The sequence below is a fragment of the Scyliorhinus canicula genome, chromosome 2 (assembly GCF_902713615.1).
Source record: "Scyliorhinus canicula chromosome 2, sScyCan1.1, whole genome shotgun sequence".
Classification (NCBI taxonomy): domain Eukaryota; kingdom Metazoa; phylum Chordata; class Chondrichthyes; order Carcharhiniformes; family Scyliorhinidae; genus Scyliorhinus; species Scyliorhinus canicula.
The window spans coordinates 5,602,119-5,621,431 of record NC_052147.1 but is presented as its reverse complement, the minus strand read 5'-3'; the positions used below and the strand labels follow the sequence as shown (position 1 = coordinate 5,621,431).

At 51.6% G+C, this 19,313-nt stretch overlaps 1 protein-coding gene across 2 annotated transcripts in view; it reads right to left on the bottom strand.

Annotated features, from left to right (window-relative positions):
- The window catches only part of LOC119979635 (probable G-protein coupled receptor 132), a 76,672-nt gene extending 60,128 nt beyond the window's left edge, over nt 1-16,544 (bottom strand). Inside the window, exon 1 of one of the 2 annotated variants that reach the window (XM_038822173.1) lies at nt 16,385-16,544. The gene's annotated coding sequence lies outside the window, so the exon portion shown is untranslated. The remainder of the gene's footprint in view (nt 1-16,384) is intronic. The other variant, XM_038822155.1, reaches the window with a different exon arrangement.
- Between the last annotated feature and the right edge of the window lie 2,769 nt (nt 16,545-19,313).

Genomic DNA, 19,313 nt, shown 5'->3' with positions numbered 1-19,313 from the left:
CTGGGCACTGGACCCCAGACACCGGCTGGGAACCTTACCTGGGCCGGGCGCTGGTTCCCTCCTCAGTCCACACACCCACCCTCTGTCATGGGAATGTCCCCAGTGCTGTGGCCCAGCTCTTGGCTGTTCCAATGTTGGCTGCTGCCTCTGTGATGCTGATGCCTCCGGAGTTCAGGCCGAGTGTCCAGGCCGTACAGCCTGACTATGATGCTCGGCAGTAACAACCACCTGGGACATGTCACGCCCGTCCATTGGGGACCTGTGAGGTGCTCACATTACCAGAATTACCAATTCCCTATTAGCAATAATTAATTCACAATCTTTATTGCCACAAGTAGGCTTCCATTAACGCTGCAATGAAGTTACTGTGAAAAACCCCTAGTCGCCACACTCCGGCTCCTGTTCGGGTACACAGAGGGAGAATTCAGAATGTCCAATTCACCTAACAGCACGTCATTCGGGACTTGTGGGAGGAAACCGGAGCACCCGGAGGAAACCCACGCAGACACGGGGAGAACGTGCAGACTCCGCACAGACAGTGACCCAAGATGGGAATCGAACCTGGGACCCTGGCGCTGTGAAGCAACAGTGTTAACCACTGTGCTACCCTGCCGCCCAATAGTCTTCAACTGTGCGGGCAGCGGCTGGCATGGTCACCAGGGGTTAAAGTGACCATGGTATTACCACAGAGGGGGCTCTGCCAGTGGAAGCTGGAGCTGCCCTTGTTACGGGTATACACAATCCAGGGGGGGTGGCACTACAGACCCGTGTGACCCCTCGCCAACCCTGCTCAGGGCCAACCCCCCTCCCCCCAGAAATGGTGGCCCACCATCCACCCAAGTGGGGCTGCTCCCCCTGGGGGCTCCCCCCTACCCCCCAAGCAGTGGGGCAGGCTCCCAGAGCCCCCTAGCTGACTGCCCGATTTTGAAAATGGTTATTCACCTCCCCCGGATCCCCACCGCAGCCATTGCGCTGGCTTCACATTTTTAAACAGGTGTACTAAACGGCGGCCACGTGACCTCTCGCTGGGGAGGCGGTTAGATCACAGGAGGCTGTTCGAAAGGGGATACTTCCCGTTAATGGGATGGAGAGTGATCTTCATTTCTGATTAATGATTTCCCGCCACAGCTCGGCAGGATCCAGGTCTCGCCAACGGGAACGGGCCGGTTACATCAGGAACTGATCGCCGTGGTTCCCGAATTCTGCCTCTCCCGCTATCTAAGCGGCTCGCTCGTTTTTGCGCCCGGCGTGATGTGGCCGATAGATCGCGTCCTCTGTCCTTTTGCAGACTTATGTCCCATCAGCAAATTTAGCTCCATAGCTTCAGGTCTCAATGGTAAATAGTGGAGTCCCCGGCAATGAATCCTGTGGCACTCCATTGGTTACACCTTGCCAAACTGAAAATGACCCATTTACTGCTACTCTCTGTTTCCTGTTAGCTGACCAATCCTTGCTCCATGCTAATATGTTACCCCCCCAAACCATGCGCTCCTATTTTGTGTAGTTATCTTTGCTGTGATAAGTGCAGCACGGTGGCGCAGTGGTTAGCACTGCTGCCTTACGACGCCGAGGTCCCAGGTTCGATCCCGGCTCTGGGTCACTGTCTGTGTGGAGTTTGCACATTCTCCCCGTGTTTGCGTGGGTTTCACCCCCCACAACCCAAAGATGTGCAGGGTAGGTGGATTGGCCACGCTAAATTGCCCCTTAATTGGAATAAATGAATTGGATACTCTAAATTTTTTTTAAAAAAATCTTTGATGTGATAGCTTGTGAACACCTTTTGGAGATCCAAGTACACCACATCCATAGGTTCCCCTTTATCCGCATGGTTTGCTACATCCTCAAAGAACGCTAATAAATTAGACAAACACAATTTCCCTTTCACAAAACCAAATTCACCCAGATTGCACTGAGATTTCCCCGTTAACAATCAATTCCAGCATTTTCCCCTCTGGCAGAGTTTAGGCGAACTGGCCTGGAGTTTCCTGCTTCCTGTCTGTCGTGTTTCCTCCATGGACTTGTCCCTGCCCAGCTCCTCCAACCCACAACCCTCCTCTAAGGAATCCGCACGTCTCGAATTCTGCCCCGTGTCCCTGATTTTAATTTCTTCCCCATTTTGGTGACTGAGACTTCAGCTGCTTCAGTCTCTCGAATTCCCTCCCTCAATCTCTCCACGCCCCAGCCTCTCTCTCTTTAAGACGCTCCTTAATCCGACCACTTTGACTAAGCTTTTCACCCTCTGCCCTCGTATCAAATTTGTTTTATGACACTCTTGGGGAGTTTTATTAGGTTAACGGCGTGAGACAAACACAAGTTGTGTTGTGTGTTACAAATGTTAATGGCCCTGTATAACGGTTCTCTTAATTTCCCCTCTAGTTTCTTTGCTTAATATTTGAAATTGAATGTGTGTGGTTACAACACTTACCAGTGGAAATGTTTACTGTTTTTATTTAAAAATGAAAAAATGTTTCATTTTTAAGCCTTTGTTAAATCTCCCCTTTACTGTCTCGGTTCTAAGGAGAACAATCCCAGTTTTTCCAACCTCACCATGTATCTGAAATCCCTCGTCTCCAGGATGATCCTGATAAACCTCCTCGCTCCCCCTGTGATATCCTCTATAAGTGCAATGACCAGAATTACACAATATTCCAGCTGAACCCTAACTGTTGATATTTAAGGTTTAACGTTGCTTTTGCCTTTATTTATCAAACCTACTTATATTTATAAAAGTCAGGATCCCTGACTGAGCCAACTTGCCCTGCCACCAACAAGGATTAGTCAACCTGAGTCCCAGGCCCCACAACACAATTACCATTTCGGTTTTGAATCAAACCCCGAGTGGAAAACCTGCCCAACCCACCCCTTCCTTAACCTAACCTGGTCCTTCTCACAGAGGTGGGTCTCCTGCAGAAAGACCACCCCCGCTTTCAAGCTCCTGAGGTGCGCGAACATCCACGACGTTTTAACCGGCCCATTCAGCCCCCGGACGTTCCACGTTACCAACCTTACCGGAGGCTTGCGCCTCCACTCCCCTCTACCGTCCATCACCTTCCCCACTTAACCCCCGCCTCCTTAATTCCACCCTCTACCTAGCCCCATCCCAGATGGCCCCCTTCTCCGCCCCTGATCATCCAAAGGCCTCTACCCCTCATTCAACTGTATCTACCATGGGTCTGCCCATGTACAGCAGAGGAACAGGCCCTTCGGCCCTCCAAGCCTGCGTCGACCATCTAAACTAAAACCTTCAACATTTCCAGGGTCTGTACCCTCTATTCCCATCCTATTCATGTATTTGTCAAGATGCCCCTTAAACGTCACTATCGTCCCTGCTTCCACCTCCTCCTCTGGCAGTGAGTTCCAGACACCCACTACCCTCTGTGTAAAAAACTTGCCTCGTGCATCTCCTCTAAACCTTTCCCCTCTCACCTTAAACCTACATTTTACCAGTCATCGGTCTATGGGCTTCCAAAGTCTGCTCCTGTTCGCTTGTTACCATATTGCCAAGTTGTGTATTCCCCACAAATTTCAGAACTGTGCTCCATATATCCGATACAACAAGAAGAAGAGCACATAATCCAGGCTGACACTTCAGTGGGAGTGCTGCACTGTTGGAAGTGACGTCTTCCACTAAAAGCTGATTATCTGGTCATTGTCCTGTTCCAGTTTGTGGGATCTTGCTGTGCACAGCTTGGCTGCTGCATTTCCTGCATTACAACAGTGACTACACTTCAAAAGTACTTCATTGGCCGTACGGGAACTCCTGCCCCTGTTGCTCTCTACTCCCCTTCCACAGTTTCATGGATTCACTACGCCAGCTGTTCAACCGCGTGCAGCATCACAGGGAGCGTGGAGAGGGAGGGGGTGGTGGCTGGGAGTGGGGAAAGGGGGAGTGATCCTGACCGAATTCTCACTCCTCAGCCTAAAGGATCCTGAAGCCTGTTCTGGGCCTCTCCAACTGCTGCTGTGTCACCACAGAGGCCTGGGGCCTGGTGACTGTGTATGGCTCAGTGCCACATGACATGGCGGGACAGTGGTTCCGTTCCTGGATTAACCGGCAGTTTGTGAATTTGAATTCAAGTTTACAAGATATGGAAATTAAAATGCTGCTTCCAGGCGGTTGGATTGTTCTTGAAAGAAAAAGCCCAATTGGTTCACCTATGGCCAATTAGGGAAGGAAAACAGAGATTCTGACCTGTGACCCCCAACCCCCACACCCCACCTCATTAGCCCCTAATTGTCCTGGGACGTGGCCTATATTCAGTCGTCCCAAAGCCCGAACTGAAAGAACTTAGAATGCAATAAATACAAAGCAGTGTTAACATGTGGAGGCAGTTATATTTGCCTAATGCTTTGAATCTCTCTGAGTTTCAGTCAACAGACTTGTCATGACACAATTAACACAAGACAGGTATCAGCATGATTCAGGCAGCCACTGATTCCCGTTTGCATAGCCTGTCAGTCACCAAACCACAGGCACATGCTCTTTCACAAGTTTATTTTTTGCATGTTAACTGCTTTTTCCCCCCCCCCACTCTGGCTCCGATGGCACCTGTCAGGGTCGAGAGGTCCCAGTGACCAGGTTATGGCTCAGCCACGGGCCTTGTCCCTGCAGGCTTAGAATAGAATAGAACAGTACAGCACAGAACAGGCCCTTCGGCCCTCGATGTTGTGCTGAGCAATAATCACCCTACTCAAACCCACGTGTCCACCCTATACCCCCAACAACCCCCCCCTTAACCTTACTTTTTTAGGACACTACGGGCAATTTAGCATGGCCAATCCACCTAACCCGCACATCTTTGGAATGTGGGAGGAAACCGGAGCACCCGGAGGAAACCCACGCACACACGGGGAGGACGTGCAGACTCCACACAGACAGTGACCCAGCCGGGAATCGAACCTGGGACCCTGGAGCTGTGACGCATTTATGCTAACCACCATGCTACCGTGCTGCCCCCGGATTGTGTGAGGCCTGGAACACTGGAAGCCTTGCTACTCCATCAGCTGTGGTTCAGGGGCTCTGGCCGGGCAGGGGGGTGTCGGGGGTCAAGTCCCACGCCAGGGTTCAGCAGGGCTAAGCAGTGGGGGAGCTGCACTGTCAAAGGCGAGATGTTAAACCGAGGCCAGATCTGCCCTCTGGTAGATGTAAATCACAGAATAATACAGCACGAAAGAGGCCCTTCGGCCCATCGAGTCTGTACCGACACATCCACAATTCCCGACCTGCCTACCGAATCCCATTTGCCAGCACGTAGCCTTGAATGTTATGACGTGCCAAGTGCTTAGCCAGGTGCTTTTTAAAAGGATGTGAGGCAACCCGCCCCTACCCCCCTCCCAGGCAGCACGTTCCGGACCATCACCACCCTCTGGATCAAAAAGCTTTTCCTCAAATGGATGGGCATGGATTTATAAAAGGAAAAGCATGCTTGGCAAATCTACTAGAATTCTTTGAAGATGTAACTAGTAGAGTTGACCAGGGAGAACCAATGGATGTGGTTTATTTAGACTTTCAGAAGGCTTTTGGCAAGGTCTCACATAGCAGATTAATATGTCAAGTTAAAGGGCATGGGATTACGGATAGTATCTTGAGATGGATAGAAAGCTGGTTAGCAACAGGAAGCAGTACGTTGGAATAAATGGGTCTTTTTTTCTGATTGGCAGGCAGTGACTGGTGGGGTACTGCAGGGATCTGTACTGGGACCCCAACTGTTCACATTATATATTAATGATTTGGACAAGGGGACTAAATGTAGCATCTCCAAATTTGAGATGATACACAGTTGGGAGGGTGAGCTGTGAGGAGGATACAGAGATGCTTCAGCGGGATTTGGACAGGATGAGTGAGTGGGCACATGCATGGCAGATAATGTGGATAAATGTGAGGTTATCCACTTCTGTAGCAAAAATAGGAAGGCAGATTATTATTTGAATGGGTGCAAATTAAGAGAGGCGGATACTCAGCGAGACCTTGGTGTCCTCGTGCATCAGTCGCTGAAAGTAAGCGTGCAGGTACATCAGGCAGTAAAGAAGGCAAATGGTACGTTGGCCTTCAGAGCGAGAGGATTTGAGGATAGGAATAGGGATGCTTTGCTGCAATTGTATGGGGCATTGGTGAGGTCACACCTGGAGTATTGTGTACAGTTTTGGTGCCCTTGGGCGGAATTCTCCAACCCCCCGCAGGATTGGGGAATCGCCCAGGGCCGGCGTAAATCCCGCCCCCGCCGTGGCCGGAATTCTCCACCACCCAGAGATCGGCGTGCCTGCCGGAGCGATTCTCCGGCCCGCGTTGGACCGAAGTCCCACCGCTGTCAGGCCTTTCCTGCCGCGTGGTTTAAACCACATCTGTGCCAGCGGGATTGGCGTTGCGAGCGGGCCCCCAGGGTCCTGGGGGGGGGGGGGGGTGCGGGGCAATCTGACCCCGGGGGGGTGACCCCACGGTGGCCTGGCCCGCGATCGGGGCCCACTCTTTTTCTTCCGCCGCCGCCACGGCCTCCACCATGGCGGAGGTGGAAGAGACCCCCCCCACCGCGCATGCGCCGGTGGTGATGTCAGCGGCCGCTGACGCTCCGGCGCATGCGCGGACCGGCGAAGGCCTTTCGGCCAGCCCCAACGTTGGGCGGCGGGCGCCAAAGGCCGTTGCCGCCAGTTTTGCCGCCAGTCGGTGGAGAGGGAGCCACTCCGGCCCGGGCCTAGCCTCTAAAGGCGCGGAGAATTCCGCACCTTTGGGGAGGCCCGACGCCGGAGTGGTTGGCGCCGGGACCCCCCGCCCCACCGGGTAGGGGAGAATTTCGCCCCTTATCTGAGGAAGGATGTTCTTGCTATGGAGGGAGTGCAGCGAAGGTTTACCAGGCTGATTCCTGGGATGGTGGGACTGTCAGATGAGGAGAGGCTAAATCGGTTAGGATTATATTCATTGGAGTTTAGAAGAGTGAGAGGGGATCTCATAGAAACTTACAAAATTCTACCAGGATTAGACAGGGTAGATTGAGAAAGAATGTTCCCGATGGTGGGGGAGTCCAGAACTAGGGGGTCATAGTTTGAGGGTAAGGGGTAAACCTTATAGGACTGAGGTGAGGAGAAACTTCTTCACCCAGAGAGGGGTGAATCTGTGGAATTCACCACCACAGAAAGTAGTTGAGGCCAAGACGTTGTGTAATTTCAGGAAGGAATTAGATTTCGCTCTTGGGGCTGAAGGGATCGGGGGATATGGGGGAAGGCGGGATCAGGGTATTGAACTTGATGACCAGCCATATCATAATGATGGTGGAGCAGGCTCGAAGGGCTGAATGGCCTCCTCCTGCTTCTATTTTCTATGTTTCTAAATCCTCCCCAAACTTCCTGCCCCTCACCTTGAACTTGTCTCCCCTCGTAACTGACCCTTCAGCTGAGGGGAACAGCTGCTCCCTATCCACCCTGTCCAGGCCCCATGACCACTCTTTCCAAGGAAAGGTGCTGAGCTCTTTCCCAGTATCCTGGCCAATACCAATCCCTCAAAAATAAATCACAAAAACTAGTGGTTAGATTGCGAGTAATGGGATCTTGCTGTGCATAGATTTGTTTGTACCCCCGTCAGCAAGTATTTCCCGGTGTGCAAAACATTAGGGACATGCTGAGGTGTTCCAGAAATGCAAATGCTTCCTGTTAGTACCCCACCTGACCCGACCCCAACCCCTGCCCCCGTACCCCCCCCCCCCCCAACCCCCCCCCCCCCCCAACCCCCCCCCCCATCTCACAGTGGCTCAGATGGGTAGCCCTGTTCCAGTTTAAAACACTTGAGTTCCCCCAGCTGGGGAACGCTGGCTAACACACAATGGATTGCCATTCCAGTTGGATCCTGCTGAGTTTGCGATGCCCCACAGTGTGGAATGGCCCACGACGGGCGTCGAGGTTTTCTGTTTTTAACGACAGACTGGCTGAAGCAAAGTCAGGACCCCAGAGAGGGCAGAGGGCGGGGCGTGGCCGTGGAGGGCTAGGGTGGAGAATCGAACTCAAAAAGGTTGAGATTGAGAAAGAGACTCAAGTGCCCTCCCCACCCCTATAGCTGCACCCTCTCCCCCTCCCACCGCAAACCACCCCCCCCCCCCCCTTAGATTCCCCAGTGAAAACACTCCATCTGACACAGAATTTCTGCATGTCAGACGTGTCAATGGAAAGAGCAGGAAATCATCAACCTGTCATCTCCACTCTCATCCCAGCTCCCGAGGAGGAGCAGAACGTGGCCAGTTTCATCGCTGGAACTCCCACACCGCTTCTGTTTCAGTTTGTCCCAGTGTGAATGTTGTGATCTATCTGTGTGAATAAAGCAGCATTGTGGAGCATGGCAATATTGACATCAAGCAGAGGAATGTGAGCTAATGTATTCTTTCTGAAGGGGCAGCGAGAGGCGATATGGATGACGTGGCACTGTGTGAGAGAGACAGAGGCCCTCGTCTGCACCGATCTTCGACCGTGACATTGAGAGAGTGATGACCAAAGCACCTGGGATCTTGGGCTTGATGGAGGGAGGTGTGGTGGTATGATTAGCATAGCTGCCTGCCATTGGTGCAGAACACCGGCTTACCATTGGCCCTGGTCGGTCATGTGCCTCTCAACCGGTTGGTTGAGACCAGTCATGTGACGGCTCCCCGATTGGTCGAGAGGCTGAGTTAACCCCGCCTCCAGGGTGGGGTATAAATACCCAGTACACCCGGCGGTCGTCCATTTACTGTAATCGACCGCAGGGCTAACATCTAGCTGATTAAAGCCATACTTTTGTACAGCAACTCGTCTCGCGTTCAATTGATGGTACATCAAGAGGCATTGAGTACAAACACAGGCCTTACTTTAGGCCTCAACTAGAGTATGGAGTCCAGTTCTGGTCACCACACTTTCGGAAGGATGTGCGCGAGGGACCTCGAGAGGGTGCGGAGGGGGATTTATCGGATTTACCAGGGTTAAGGGGATTTTACTGATAAGGCTAGCTGGGAGAGGTTGAGGCTGTTCTCCTGGGAGGTTGATGGGAGATTTGAGAGAGGTTTGGAGGATTGTGACAGGTTTAGTTCAGGTAAATCTTTTGGGGGCGAGAGCGGTGCGGGGGGTGATGTAAGGAAGAATGTGTTTTACACGGTGAGTGGTCATGAGCTGGAACTCACTGCCCAGCAGAATGGCGGAAGCAGAGACAAGCGATTATTTCAAAAGTAAATTTATTGACGCTCGAGGGAAACAAATCAGCAGGGCTGCAAGTTGAATTCTTACAGAGAGCTAGCACGGACCGAATGGGCCAAATGGCCTCCTTCTGTGTTGTAATGAATCTTTAACTCATGGACACCTGTGATCAGTGGGGACTGTGGCTTCTACAGTGCAAGAAAATAAGGAAATGAGAAAGGAAAAATAAAGAACTTGCATTTGTATCGTACTTATCCCAACCACAGGAACTCCCTAAACATCTCACAGCCAATTAAATCCTATTGAGATGCAGCATGAAATGTCCCCACTTCAAACCCCCACCAACAACAATGTGACAATGACTAGATACTCTGTTACTATGACCAGATAGTCTGGCTGAGGAATAAATATTGTCCAGAAAACAAACACAAGACATGAATTAAACGCACAGCTGGACTGAACCAGGTCTGAGGCAGTGTTAGATGAGGAACAACCATTGCCCGTCTTATCAACTGCAACTGGGCATTAAATTTCATAGAATTTACAGTGCAGAAGGAGGCCATTCAGCCCATCGAGTCTGCACCAGCTCTTGGAGAGAGCACCCTACCCAAGGTCAACAACTCCACCCTATCCCCATAACCCAGTAGCCCCACCCAACACTAAGGGCAATTTTGGACACTAAGGGCAATTTAGCATGGCCAATCCACCTAACCTGTACATCTTTGGACTGTGGGAGGAAACCAGAGCACCCAGAGGAAACCCACGCACACACGGGGAGGATGTACAGACTCCGCAGACAGTGACCCAAGCCAGAATCGAACTTGGGGCCCTGGAGCTGTGAAGCAATTGTGCTAACCACTATGCTACCGTGCTGCCCATTCCAGCGTTGCCAGTGACAGCCACTTCCTCAGAATGACTGCATGTACCTCCTCGTGACACAGGCACCAGAATGTGGCGACTAGGGGCTTTTCACAGTAACTTCATTGAAGCCGGCTTGTGACAATAAGCGATGATGAATGTTATTATTATGATTTCGGCATCAGGCATCGGAGAATCCCGCTCAGTGTTCCCAAAGCCCTGAGACTGTTGGGAGGCCCAGAGCGATGGTCTTGGCCAAGTTAGGTTACAGCCCTGTGTCTTGGTCAGCAAATATCCTGTCTGGAAATGCTTCCTCCGACCTTGCCCACAGAGAAAACATTCCGTCACCGTTTGTGACAGCTTCCACCCTGAGGAAGAAGGGACTCCGGAGGGGCTAGACCACTTCAACTCCTCACCTCAGCCAACCCCTCCCTCCTCTCATTGAGGTGGTGACCCAAGCCAGTACCAATGCTGGTTGCTGCTACCTCAGCTTGAGCGGCCTGGGCAGTAGGTGGCTTCACAAAACCTTTCCGCTGAGCTCAGAAAATTCTGTCCACAATCCCAGCTTGACAATTGGGCTCAAAGGCTACTTCAAACTGACGGGCAGAATCCCTTTGTCTCAGCGGGTAAGTAGAGCCCCCCCTCCCTCCGCACCACCACCCCCCTCCCCCCCACCCCCCTCCCTCCCCCCCACCCCCTCCCTCCCCCCCACCCCCCTCCCTCCACACCACCGCCCCCCCCCCCCCCCCTCTGTACAGACAGCACACCGCCCATTCAAAACCCGATCAAAATTCTCATCCTCGTCTTCAAATCCCTCCATGGCCTCCCCCCTCCCAAATGTGTCATCTCTTCCAGTACCAAGCCCCACCTGGATATCTGCATTCCTCCCGATCGTTCCCAATGCCAATCCCTCCACCATTGCCAGCGGCCTGAGCCGTAACTTCTGGAGTGTCCTCCCCAAACCTCTCGCCCTCACTTTCCTCGTTTAAGGTCCTCCTTAAAACCCACCTCTTAGTTCAGGCTGCGAGTCCCGCGTATTATATTGCCTGCCCGGTGCCAGGGTGAGTGACATCTCTGACCGGCTTGAAAGGATAGTGGAGCGAGAGGGTGAGGGTCCAGTTGTTGTGGTCCTCCTTGGGATGAACAACATGGGGAATATTAGGGAAGAGGACCTGTTTGGGGGGGATTATCAGACACTAGGAACTAAATTAAAGAACAGGGGCTGGATTCTCCGATTCTCAGGCTCTGTCCTGATGCCAGCGTGGGAACGGTGGCGTATAACGAACAACAATACGCTGCAGAACGGCCACCGTTCCTCCTTATTGCTGGGGGCGAGCAGGAAGGCAGCCTAGAGTACCCGGATCTAGCTGCCGATACGGCCCCGGAGAATTGCCGGGTCCGTGGTCGTGCAGGCTCATGGCGGCAGCCGGCAGCGACCGCTCTGTGCAACATGGCGCCAGCCAAGGGCGGATCCGGCCTGAAAAACAGTGCCCCCCCCCGGCGGGCTCGTGAGCCCCAGACCCCCCCACCTTCCCCAACAGAGTGTAGCATAGCAACATTTGCGGATGGTACTAAAATAGGTGGGAAAACAGCTAGTGAAGAGGAGATAAAGATTTTACAGATAATAATAGCAATAATCTTTTATTGACACACGTATGAAGTTACTGTGAAAAGCCGCTTGGATACAGACAGGCTAGGAGATTGGGCCAAAGTTTGGCAAATGGAGTTTAATGCAGATAAGTGTCAGGTTATCCATTTTGGCTGAAAAAATAGAAAGCCAAATTATTATCTAAATGGAAATCAGATTCAGAATGCGTCTGGGCAGAGGGATCTGGGCAGAGGGATCTGGGCCCAGGGATCTGTGCAGAGGGGTCTGTGCAGAGGGATCTGGGCAGAGGGGTCTGTGCAGAGGGATCGGGGCAGAGGGATCTAGGCAGAGGGATCCGGGCAGAGGGATCTGGGCAGAGGGATCTGGGCAGAGGGATCTGGGCAGAGGGATCTGGGCAGAGGGATCTGTGCAGAGGGATCTGGGCAGAGGGATCTGGGCAGAGGGATCTGGGCAGAGGGATCTGGGCAGAGGGATCTGGGCAGAGGGATATGGGCAGAGGGATCTGGGCCCAGGGTTCTGGGCAGAGGGATCTGGGCAGAGGGATCTGGGCAGAGGGATCTGTGCAGAGGGATCTGGGCAGAGGGATCTGGGCAGAGGGATCTGGGCAGAGGGGTCTGGGCAGAGGGATCTGGGCAGAGGGATCCGGGCAGAGGGATCTGGGCAGAGGGATCTGTGCAGAGGGATCTGGGCAGAGGGATCTGGACAGAGGGATCTGGGCAGAGGGATCTGGGCAGAGGGATCTGGGCAGAGGGATCTGGGCAGAGGGATCTGGGCCCAGGGATCTGGGCAGAGGGATCTGGGCAGAGGGATCTGGGCAGAGGGATCTGGGCAGAGGGATCTGTGCAGAGGGATCTGGGCAGAGGGATCTGGGCAGAGGGATCTGGGCAGAGGGGTCTGGGCAGAGGGATCTGGGCAGAGGGATCCGGGCAGAGGGATCTGGGCAGAGGGATCTGTGCAGAGGGGTCTGGGCAGAGGGATCTGGGCAGAGGGATCTGGGTAGAGGGATCTGGGCAGAGGGATCTGTGCAGAGGGATCTGGGCAGAGGGATCTGGGCAGAGGGATCTGGCCAGAGGGATCTGGGCAGAGAGATCTGGGCAGAGGGATCTGGGCAGAGGGATCTGTGCAGAGGGATCTGTGCAGAGGGATCTGGGCAGAGGGATCTGGGCAGAGGGGTCTGGGCAGAGGGATCTGGGCAGAGGGATCCGGGCAGAGGGATCTGGGCAGAGGGATTTGTGCAGAGGGGTCTGGGCAGAGGGATCTGGGCAGAGGGATCTGGGTAGAGGGATCTGGGCAGAGGGATCTGTGCAGAGGGATCTGGGCAGAGGGATCTGGGCAGAGGGATCTGGGCAGAGGGATCTGGGCAGAGAGATCTGGGCAGAGGGATCTGGGCAGAGGGATCTGTGCAGAGGGATCTGTGCAGAGGGATCTGGGCAGAGGGATCTGGGCAGAGGGATCTGGGCAGAGGGGTCTGGGCAGAGGGATCTGGGCAGAGGGATCTGGGCAGAGGGATCTGTGCAGAGGGATCTGGGTGTCTTTGTCCATGAATCGCAGAAAGTCGGTATGCAGGCACAGCCTGTAGTTAAAAAGGCAAATGGAATGTTCGCGTTTATTGCAAAAGGACTGGAGTGTAAAATTAGAGAAGTGTTGTTGCAATTGTATAGGGTGTTGGTGAGGCCACATCTGGAGCATTGTGTCCAGTTTTGGTCTCCTTATTCGAGGAAGGATGTAGTGGCATTGGAGGCAGTTCAGAGGGGGTTCACCAGATTGATCCCAGGGATGAAAGGGGATGATGTACGAGGAGAGATTAAACAGTTTGGGCTGATACTCGCTGGAGTTGAGAAGGATGAGAGGGGATCTGATTGAGGTATATGAAATACTAAGAGGGATTGATAAAGTAAACGTAGACCAAATGTTCCCCTTTGTAGAATGAGAGGTCACAGATATAGGTTGAGAGGCGGTAGGTTTAGAACTGAGATGAGACTTCTCACAGAGGGTGGTGAATTTGTGGAACTCGCTGCCCCATAGTGCGGTGGAGTCTGAATCATTAAATGATTGAGATTGATATATTTCTGAAGGATTAGGGGAACAGGCAGGGAAGGGGATCTGAGACCAGGAAGAGATCAGCCATAATCTGATTGGATGGTGGATCAGGCTGAAAGGGCTGACTTGCCGAATACTGCTCCTAATTCCAATGTTCCTACTGTAAACAATAATTTGTGTGTGGAGCTGAAGGATATGGGCAAGCTCCTGAATAAATATTTACCATCTGTTTTCTCAAAAGAGAGGGAAGAGGCAGACATTGCAGTGCGGACGAAGGGCTGGATGGAAAAGGCATAGTGAAGGGAGCGACATATTAATGACTCCGCAGAATGTTCAAACCCTTGTGATCCAAAGGGAAAGAGGCAGGTTGGGTCCTCCCTCTGCAACTGAATCTGGACCCATAGACCACAATCAGTAAGAATGAACAACAACACCTTCTCCACGATAGTCCTCAATACCGGGGCACCGCAAGGCTGCGTACTTAGCCCCCTACTCTACTCCCTGTACACACACGTCTGTGCGGCAAAATTTGGCTCCAACTCCATCTACAGATTTGCTGATGACGCGACCATAGTGGGTCGGATCTCAAACAACCATGAGTCAGAAAACAGGAAGGAGATAGAGAACCTAGTGGAGTGGTGCAGCGACAACAATCTCTCCCTCAATGCCAGCAAAACTAAAGAGCTGGTCATTGACTTCAGGAAGCAAAGTACTGTACACACCCCTGTCAGCATCAACGGGGCCGAGGTGGAGATGGTTAGCAGTTTCAAATTCCTAGGGGTGCACATCACCAAAAATCTGTCCTGGTCCACCCACGTCAATGCTATCACCAAGAAAGCGCCAGGAATATTTGATCTACATTTACTTTAACAATCCCTTCATCAGGAAACTAAGGAAATTCGGCATGTCCACACTGAGTCTTACTAACTTTTACAGATGCACCACAGAAAGCATCCTATCGGGCTGCATCACAGCCTGGTATGGCAACTGCTCGGCCCAGGACCACAAGAAACGTCAGAGAGTCGTGAATACCGCCCAGTCCATCACACAAACCTGCCTCCCATCCATTGACTCTGTCTATACCTCCCGCTGCCTGGGGAAAGCGGGCAGCATAATCAAAGGCCCCTCCCACCCGGCTTACTCACTCTTCCAAGTTTCCATCGGGCAGGAGATACAAATGTCTAAGAACACGCACGAACAGACTCAAAAACAGCTTCTTCCCCGCTGTTACCAGACTCCTAAACGACCCTCTTATGGACTGAGCTGATCTTTTCACACATCTTCTCAACTGAGTAGTACCACACTCCGTCTGCTTCACCCCATGCCTGTGTTTTTGTGTTTAATTTGTGTATTTTATGTTTGCCCTATTATGTATTTTCTTTTCATGTACGGAATGATCTGTTTGAGCTGTTCGCAGAATAATACTTTTCCCTGTACTCAAACCGAACCCCATCCAAAATTTGTTCAGAGGCAGGAGCAGAGGGTAATGTCCAATTGGTCTTTTTGTGACAAGAAAACTGTTTCCAATTGGGTTCCACAGATCCTGTTCTTGGTTTATTCCCATGTCATGTGAGAGTACCTTTAAGAAATAGGTGTTTCTAAATGGATGCGCATATAAATATCTGTCGTGAGAGTACCTTTAGGAAATGGGTGTTTACTGCTGCAGTGATGTCAGAGAGTGGGTGGAGCTGGGCTGTCTGTCAGCTTTTTACTTTCATTTTAGGCTGTTTGCTGCAGGGTGTGTTTTAGTTTCGTTTTCAGTGTTGGAGCTGAAGCCAGACAGAGCAGGTGTACTGCTGTTCTCTCTGCCATCAAAAGACTATCTCTTGATCATTTGGTGAATTCAGAATTATAAATGTTTTCAGTAGTGAATGTAAACCTGATGTGCTTCTGTTAAAAGGTATTTCTTCTGTCTTCTGGATGTTGTTTGGGAAGTTATTAAGGATTACTTAGTGTTGTAGTCTTTGGGGGTTGTATTTGAATTGATGGTTGCTAAGATGTTCACTGTATGTTTTAAAAAGGTTAACTTGAGTTCATAGAATAAACATTGTTTTGCTTTAAAAAATGCTTTTCCATTTCTGCTGTACCACACCTGTAGAGTGGGCCGTGTGCTCCCCATACCACAATCTATTAAAAGTTGTGGGTCAGGTGAACTCCATGATACATGGTCTAAACCCTGGCCCATAACACCTACAGATCCTGGAAAGTTAGAGGAGAGGTAGGTAATATAATAATAATCTTTATTAGTGTCACAAGTAGGCTTACATTAACACCGCAATGTAGTTACAGTAGTTACAGTAGCACAGTAGTTACTGTGAAAAGCCCCTAGTCACCACATTCCGGCGCCTGTTCGGGTACACGGAGGGAGAATTCAGAATGTCCAATTCACCTAACCACCACGTCTTCTCAAAACTTTCACAGTAACTTCACATGGAGAATGAGTGAGAGAGATTGAGAGTGAAAGAGACAGAAAGTGTACGAGGACGGGGAAATTGAGAGAGGGATTGAGAGAAAGGGTGTGAAAGAGAAGAAGTGAGAGAGTGCAAGATTGAGTGTCAATAAAGTGACAAGAGAGAAAAAGGTTGCAATTGTTACCTGGCAGGTTGGTTGCTTGACTCATGTCAGATCTCAGGACTAAAGGGTATTCTACACACAAGATGTTGAGCATTCTGTGCAGTTAAAGGCACAGGAATAATGGTGAAGGTCGCGAGGCACCGGTTGCCTGGCACTTACCACAGTGTGGCCCTCGACACGGCTCAGTCCTTCTCTTCACCTTCTTTGCTCCCTTTCTGCTTTCCCCGCCATTTTCCTCTCCGTGCACCTCCACTGCTCCAAATGACAGTCCTTTCCAAACTACCGCAGGTCAGATGGGCAGCAATAGCAGATGCTCCCTGGCCAGTAAGCAAACATTCCGTGTGTGTGTGCAGCAAACATGCACAGGTCCTTCCTCTTTCCACTGACTCATACAGTGTTCATGTGAACTCCAATACCACAAACCACGAGGGAGATCCCCAACTGCAGGATCAGAAATATCAGAGGGGGGTGAGAAAGTGCCATTTTCCCATCTCACCCACTTCTCAGTCTGGACCACGGGCCTCCTCACTACATCTGTCCACAGAGCTCCTGCAACTGGCCCTGTCCCTCCTCTCTGACTCTACCATTGTCCCCTTGGGCCCCCTCCCTCCATACCCCCCCCCTCCTCGCTATGCTGCAGCCTTTCTCTTCACTTCTTACAGCTCTTAGATACTTCATCCCGTTGATTGGGAGGCAAGCTGGAGGATGATGGATAGGCCATTCAACTGTGGAGGGCATCGTGGCTGCGCCCCTTCTTGCCGTCACTCCCACAGTCTGGAATTTCCAGCAGGAATTTATAATAATAATAATCGCTTATTGTCACGAGTAGGCTTCAATGAAGTTACTGTGAAAAGCCCCTAGTCGCCGCATTCCGGCACCTGTTCGGGGAGTCCGGGTACGGGAATTGAACCCGCGCTGCTGGCATTGTTCTGCATTACAAGCCAGCTGTTTAGCCCACTGTGCTAAACCAGCCCTTCTATTGTGGGGGGGAGCTGGCTGGCTGGTTGGATGTATTCACCCCAAGACCTCTCACTCACCTCTGATCACCCCCAACTTGTGGATCAGCCCTTTCACCCCCTTTCCAGTGTTTCTGAAGCTAATTCATGAAATTGATTCAACGTAAAGAATATTCTAATGATTCTTCTGCTGGGTTTTTGCTCAAAGTAGTGACTTTGAGATTATTTGTCATTCCTGAAGACTCTGTTATGTTATTCATGGAGAAATAAGACCCATTGTTATTTGAATAGGTATCCCAGGGTCCCATATTCATTGCTGCATTGCAGTCCTGTAGTGATTAATAATGGGCTAGATGTTATAGAGCACCTCTTGGCTAAAATGGCAATGGGGAGGTCGCCCAGGGTCAGGGCGGCTCATTTAGTGATTAATTAGCTATTGGCCGGAGGGACATCCTGCCTCAGAGAGCTGCTGGCCAATTATATGGCTTTGTTGTTCCCAGCAGCGCCAGGGGGAAGCGGTGGCCACCGCTGGAACTGCAGGCAGTCCCCAATGGCGATCGGCGTTGGGAGTCAGATGCCACGGTAAGTGGAGGGGGTTGGATTTCACCGGGGTCTGGCTGGCCGGCCCAGTGAGATAGGTGAGGGGGGGTCGGAGAGGTCAGGGGGTGGAGAGGGAGGAGATCCACAACCCCCACCCCCACCCCACCACCACCACCACCACACCCCATCTTGCTTGATGCCAGCCAACTCAGCTAAGGTTGGCAGACTGCCAGACTTCCCCCATAGCCTGGGTCTCCGTCCGTCCCCCCTGTCAAAAGCCCCTTCATTCACTCATATTTCTGGGGGGGGTTTGTCTCTCCCTCTGTGAAGAAGACAAACATTTTGGGTGGATTTGCTTGCAGACAAAGGCCCGATCGGAATCTTTCACCCAGGCACGATTCTCCGCTATGCCAGTGGGGAAACACATCGGTGAAAAATACAGAACCTGGGAACGCTACAACCCGGAGTCGCTCAAAGTCGCTGACTTGGAAATATATCGGCCGTTCCTTCACTGTCGCTGGGGCGACATCCTGGAACTCCCTCCCTAACAGCACAGTGGGTGCACCTACACCACAATGACTGCAGCGGTTTAAGAAGGCAGCTCAACACCACCTTCTGAAGGACTCAGAGAGATGGGCACGAAATGCTGGTCTAACCAACGATGCCCACATCCTGTAAATGAATTTGTAAAAATACCATCATACATTTTACTGTAGATTTCCAATCCACCTCAGCCAACTTGACCCTCATACCTTCATATTTTCCTTTGTTTAGATTTTTTTTAAAAAGCATGATTTTCGATTGAATTACATTGCTTTCAACTTCACATAAAATTCCGTCAGATTGTGGTCACCCTTCCCTAAAGATTCCTTTGCAACAAGATTATTAATTATCCCTTTCTCGTTGCAGTTCCAGATCTAAAATGGCCCACCCCCTAGTTAGTAACGCACACACTGACCTAGAAAACCATCTCACATACATTCCAGGAATCCGTCATCCACGGCATGAGTGCTCATTAGGATTCGCAGAGCAAATGAAACTGAGAGCAGACAGATGAAGACACTGATTACCCAGTTAATTCTAGAGAGCGACAGAACGGCTAACACGGTGGAGGAGCAACAAAAGGATGCAGACCAGACAGAGCGAAAGATGTGCAAGAGCTGCGGGCGACCAGATGAGTTCACAGACGGAGGGAAATGTCTCGCGTATGGATCAAACTGCAGAGCTTGTGGGAAGTCCAACCATTGGGAGAAGATATGCAGAGCAAAGGGTGAGAGAAGCAAACAAGATGCCAGAGCCACAGGGCCAATGAAAAGTGAAAGAAACAAAAAAGCCGCACCCAAGAATTTCCTGGGCTTTCCCACTGGCGGAATCATCTGATCCGCGGGGGACAGGCGGGCCAGGGTTCCACCTGCCCACAAGGGGCCCACCGATTGGCCGGCGGGCCTGTGCCGTGGGGACACTCTTTTCCTTTTGCCTTCGCCATAGTCTTCACCGTGGTGGAGTTGGAAGTGACCCCCTCCCCTGCGCATGCGCGGGAATGACGTCAGCAGCCGCTGACGCTCCGCGCATGCGCGGACTGCCGTCGGCCG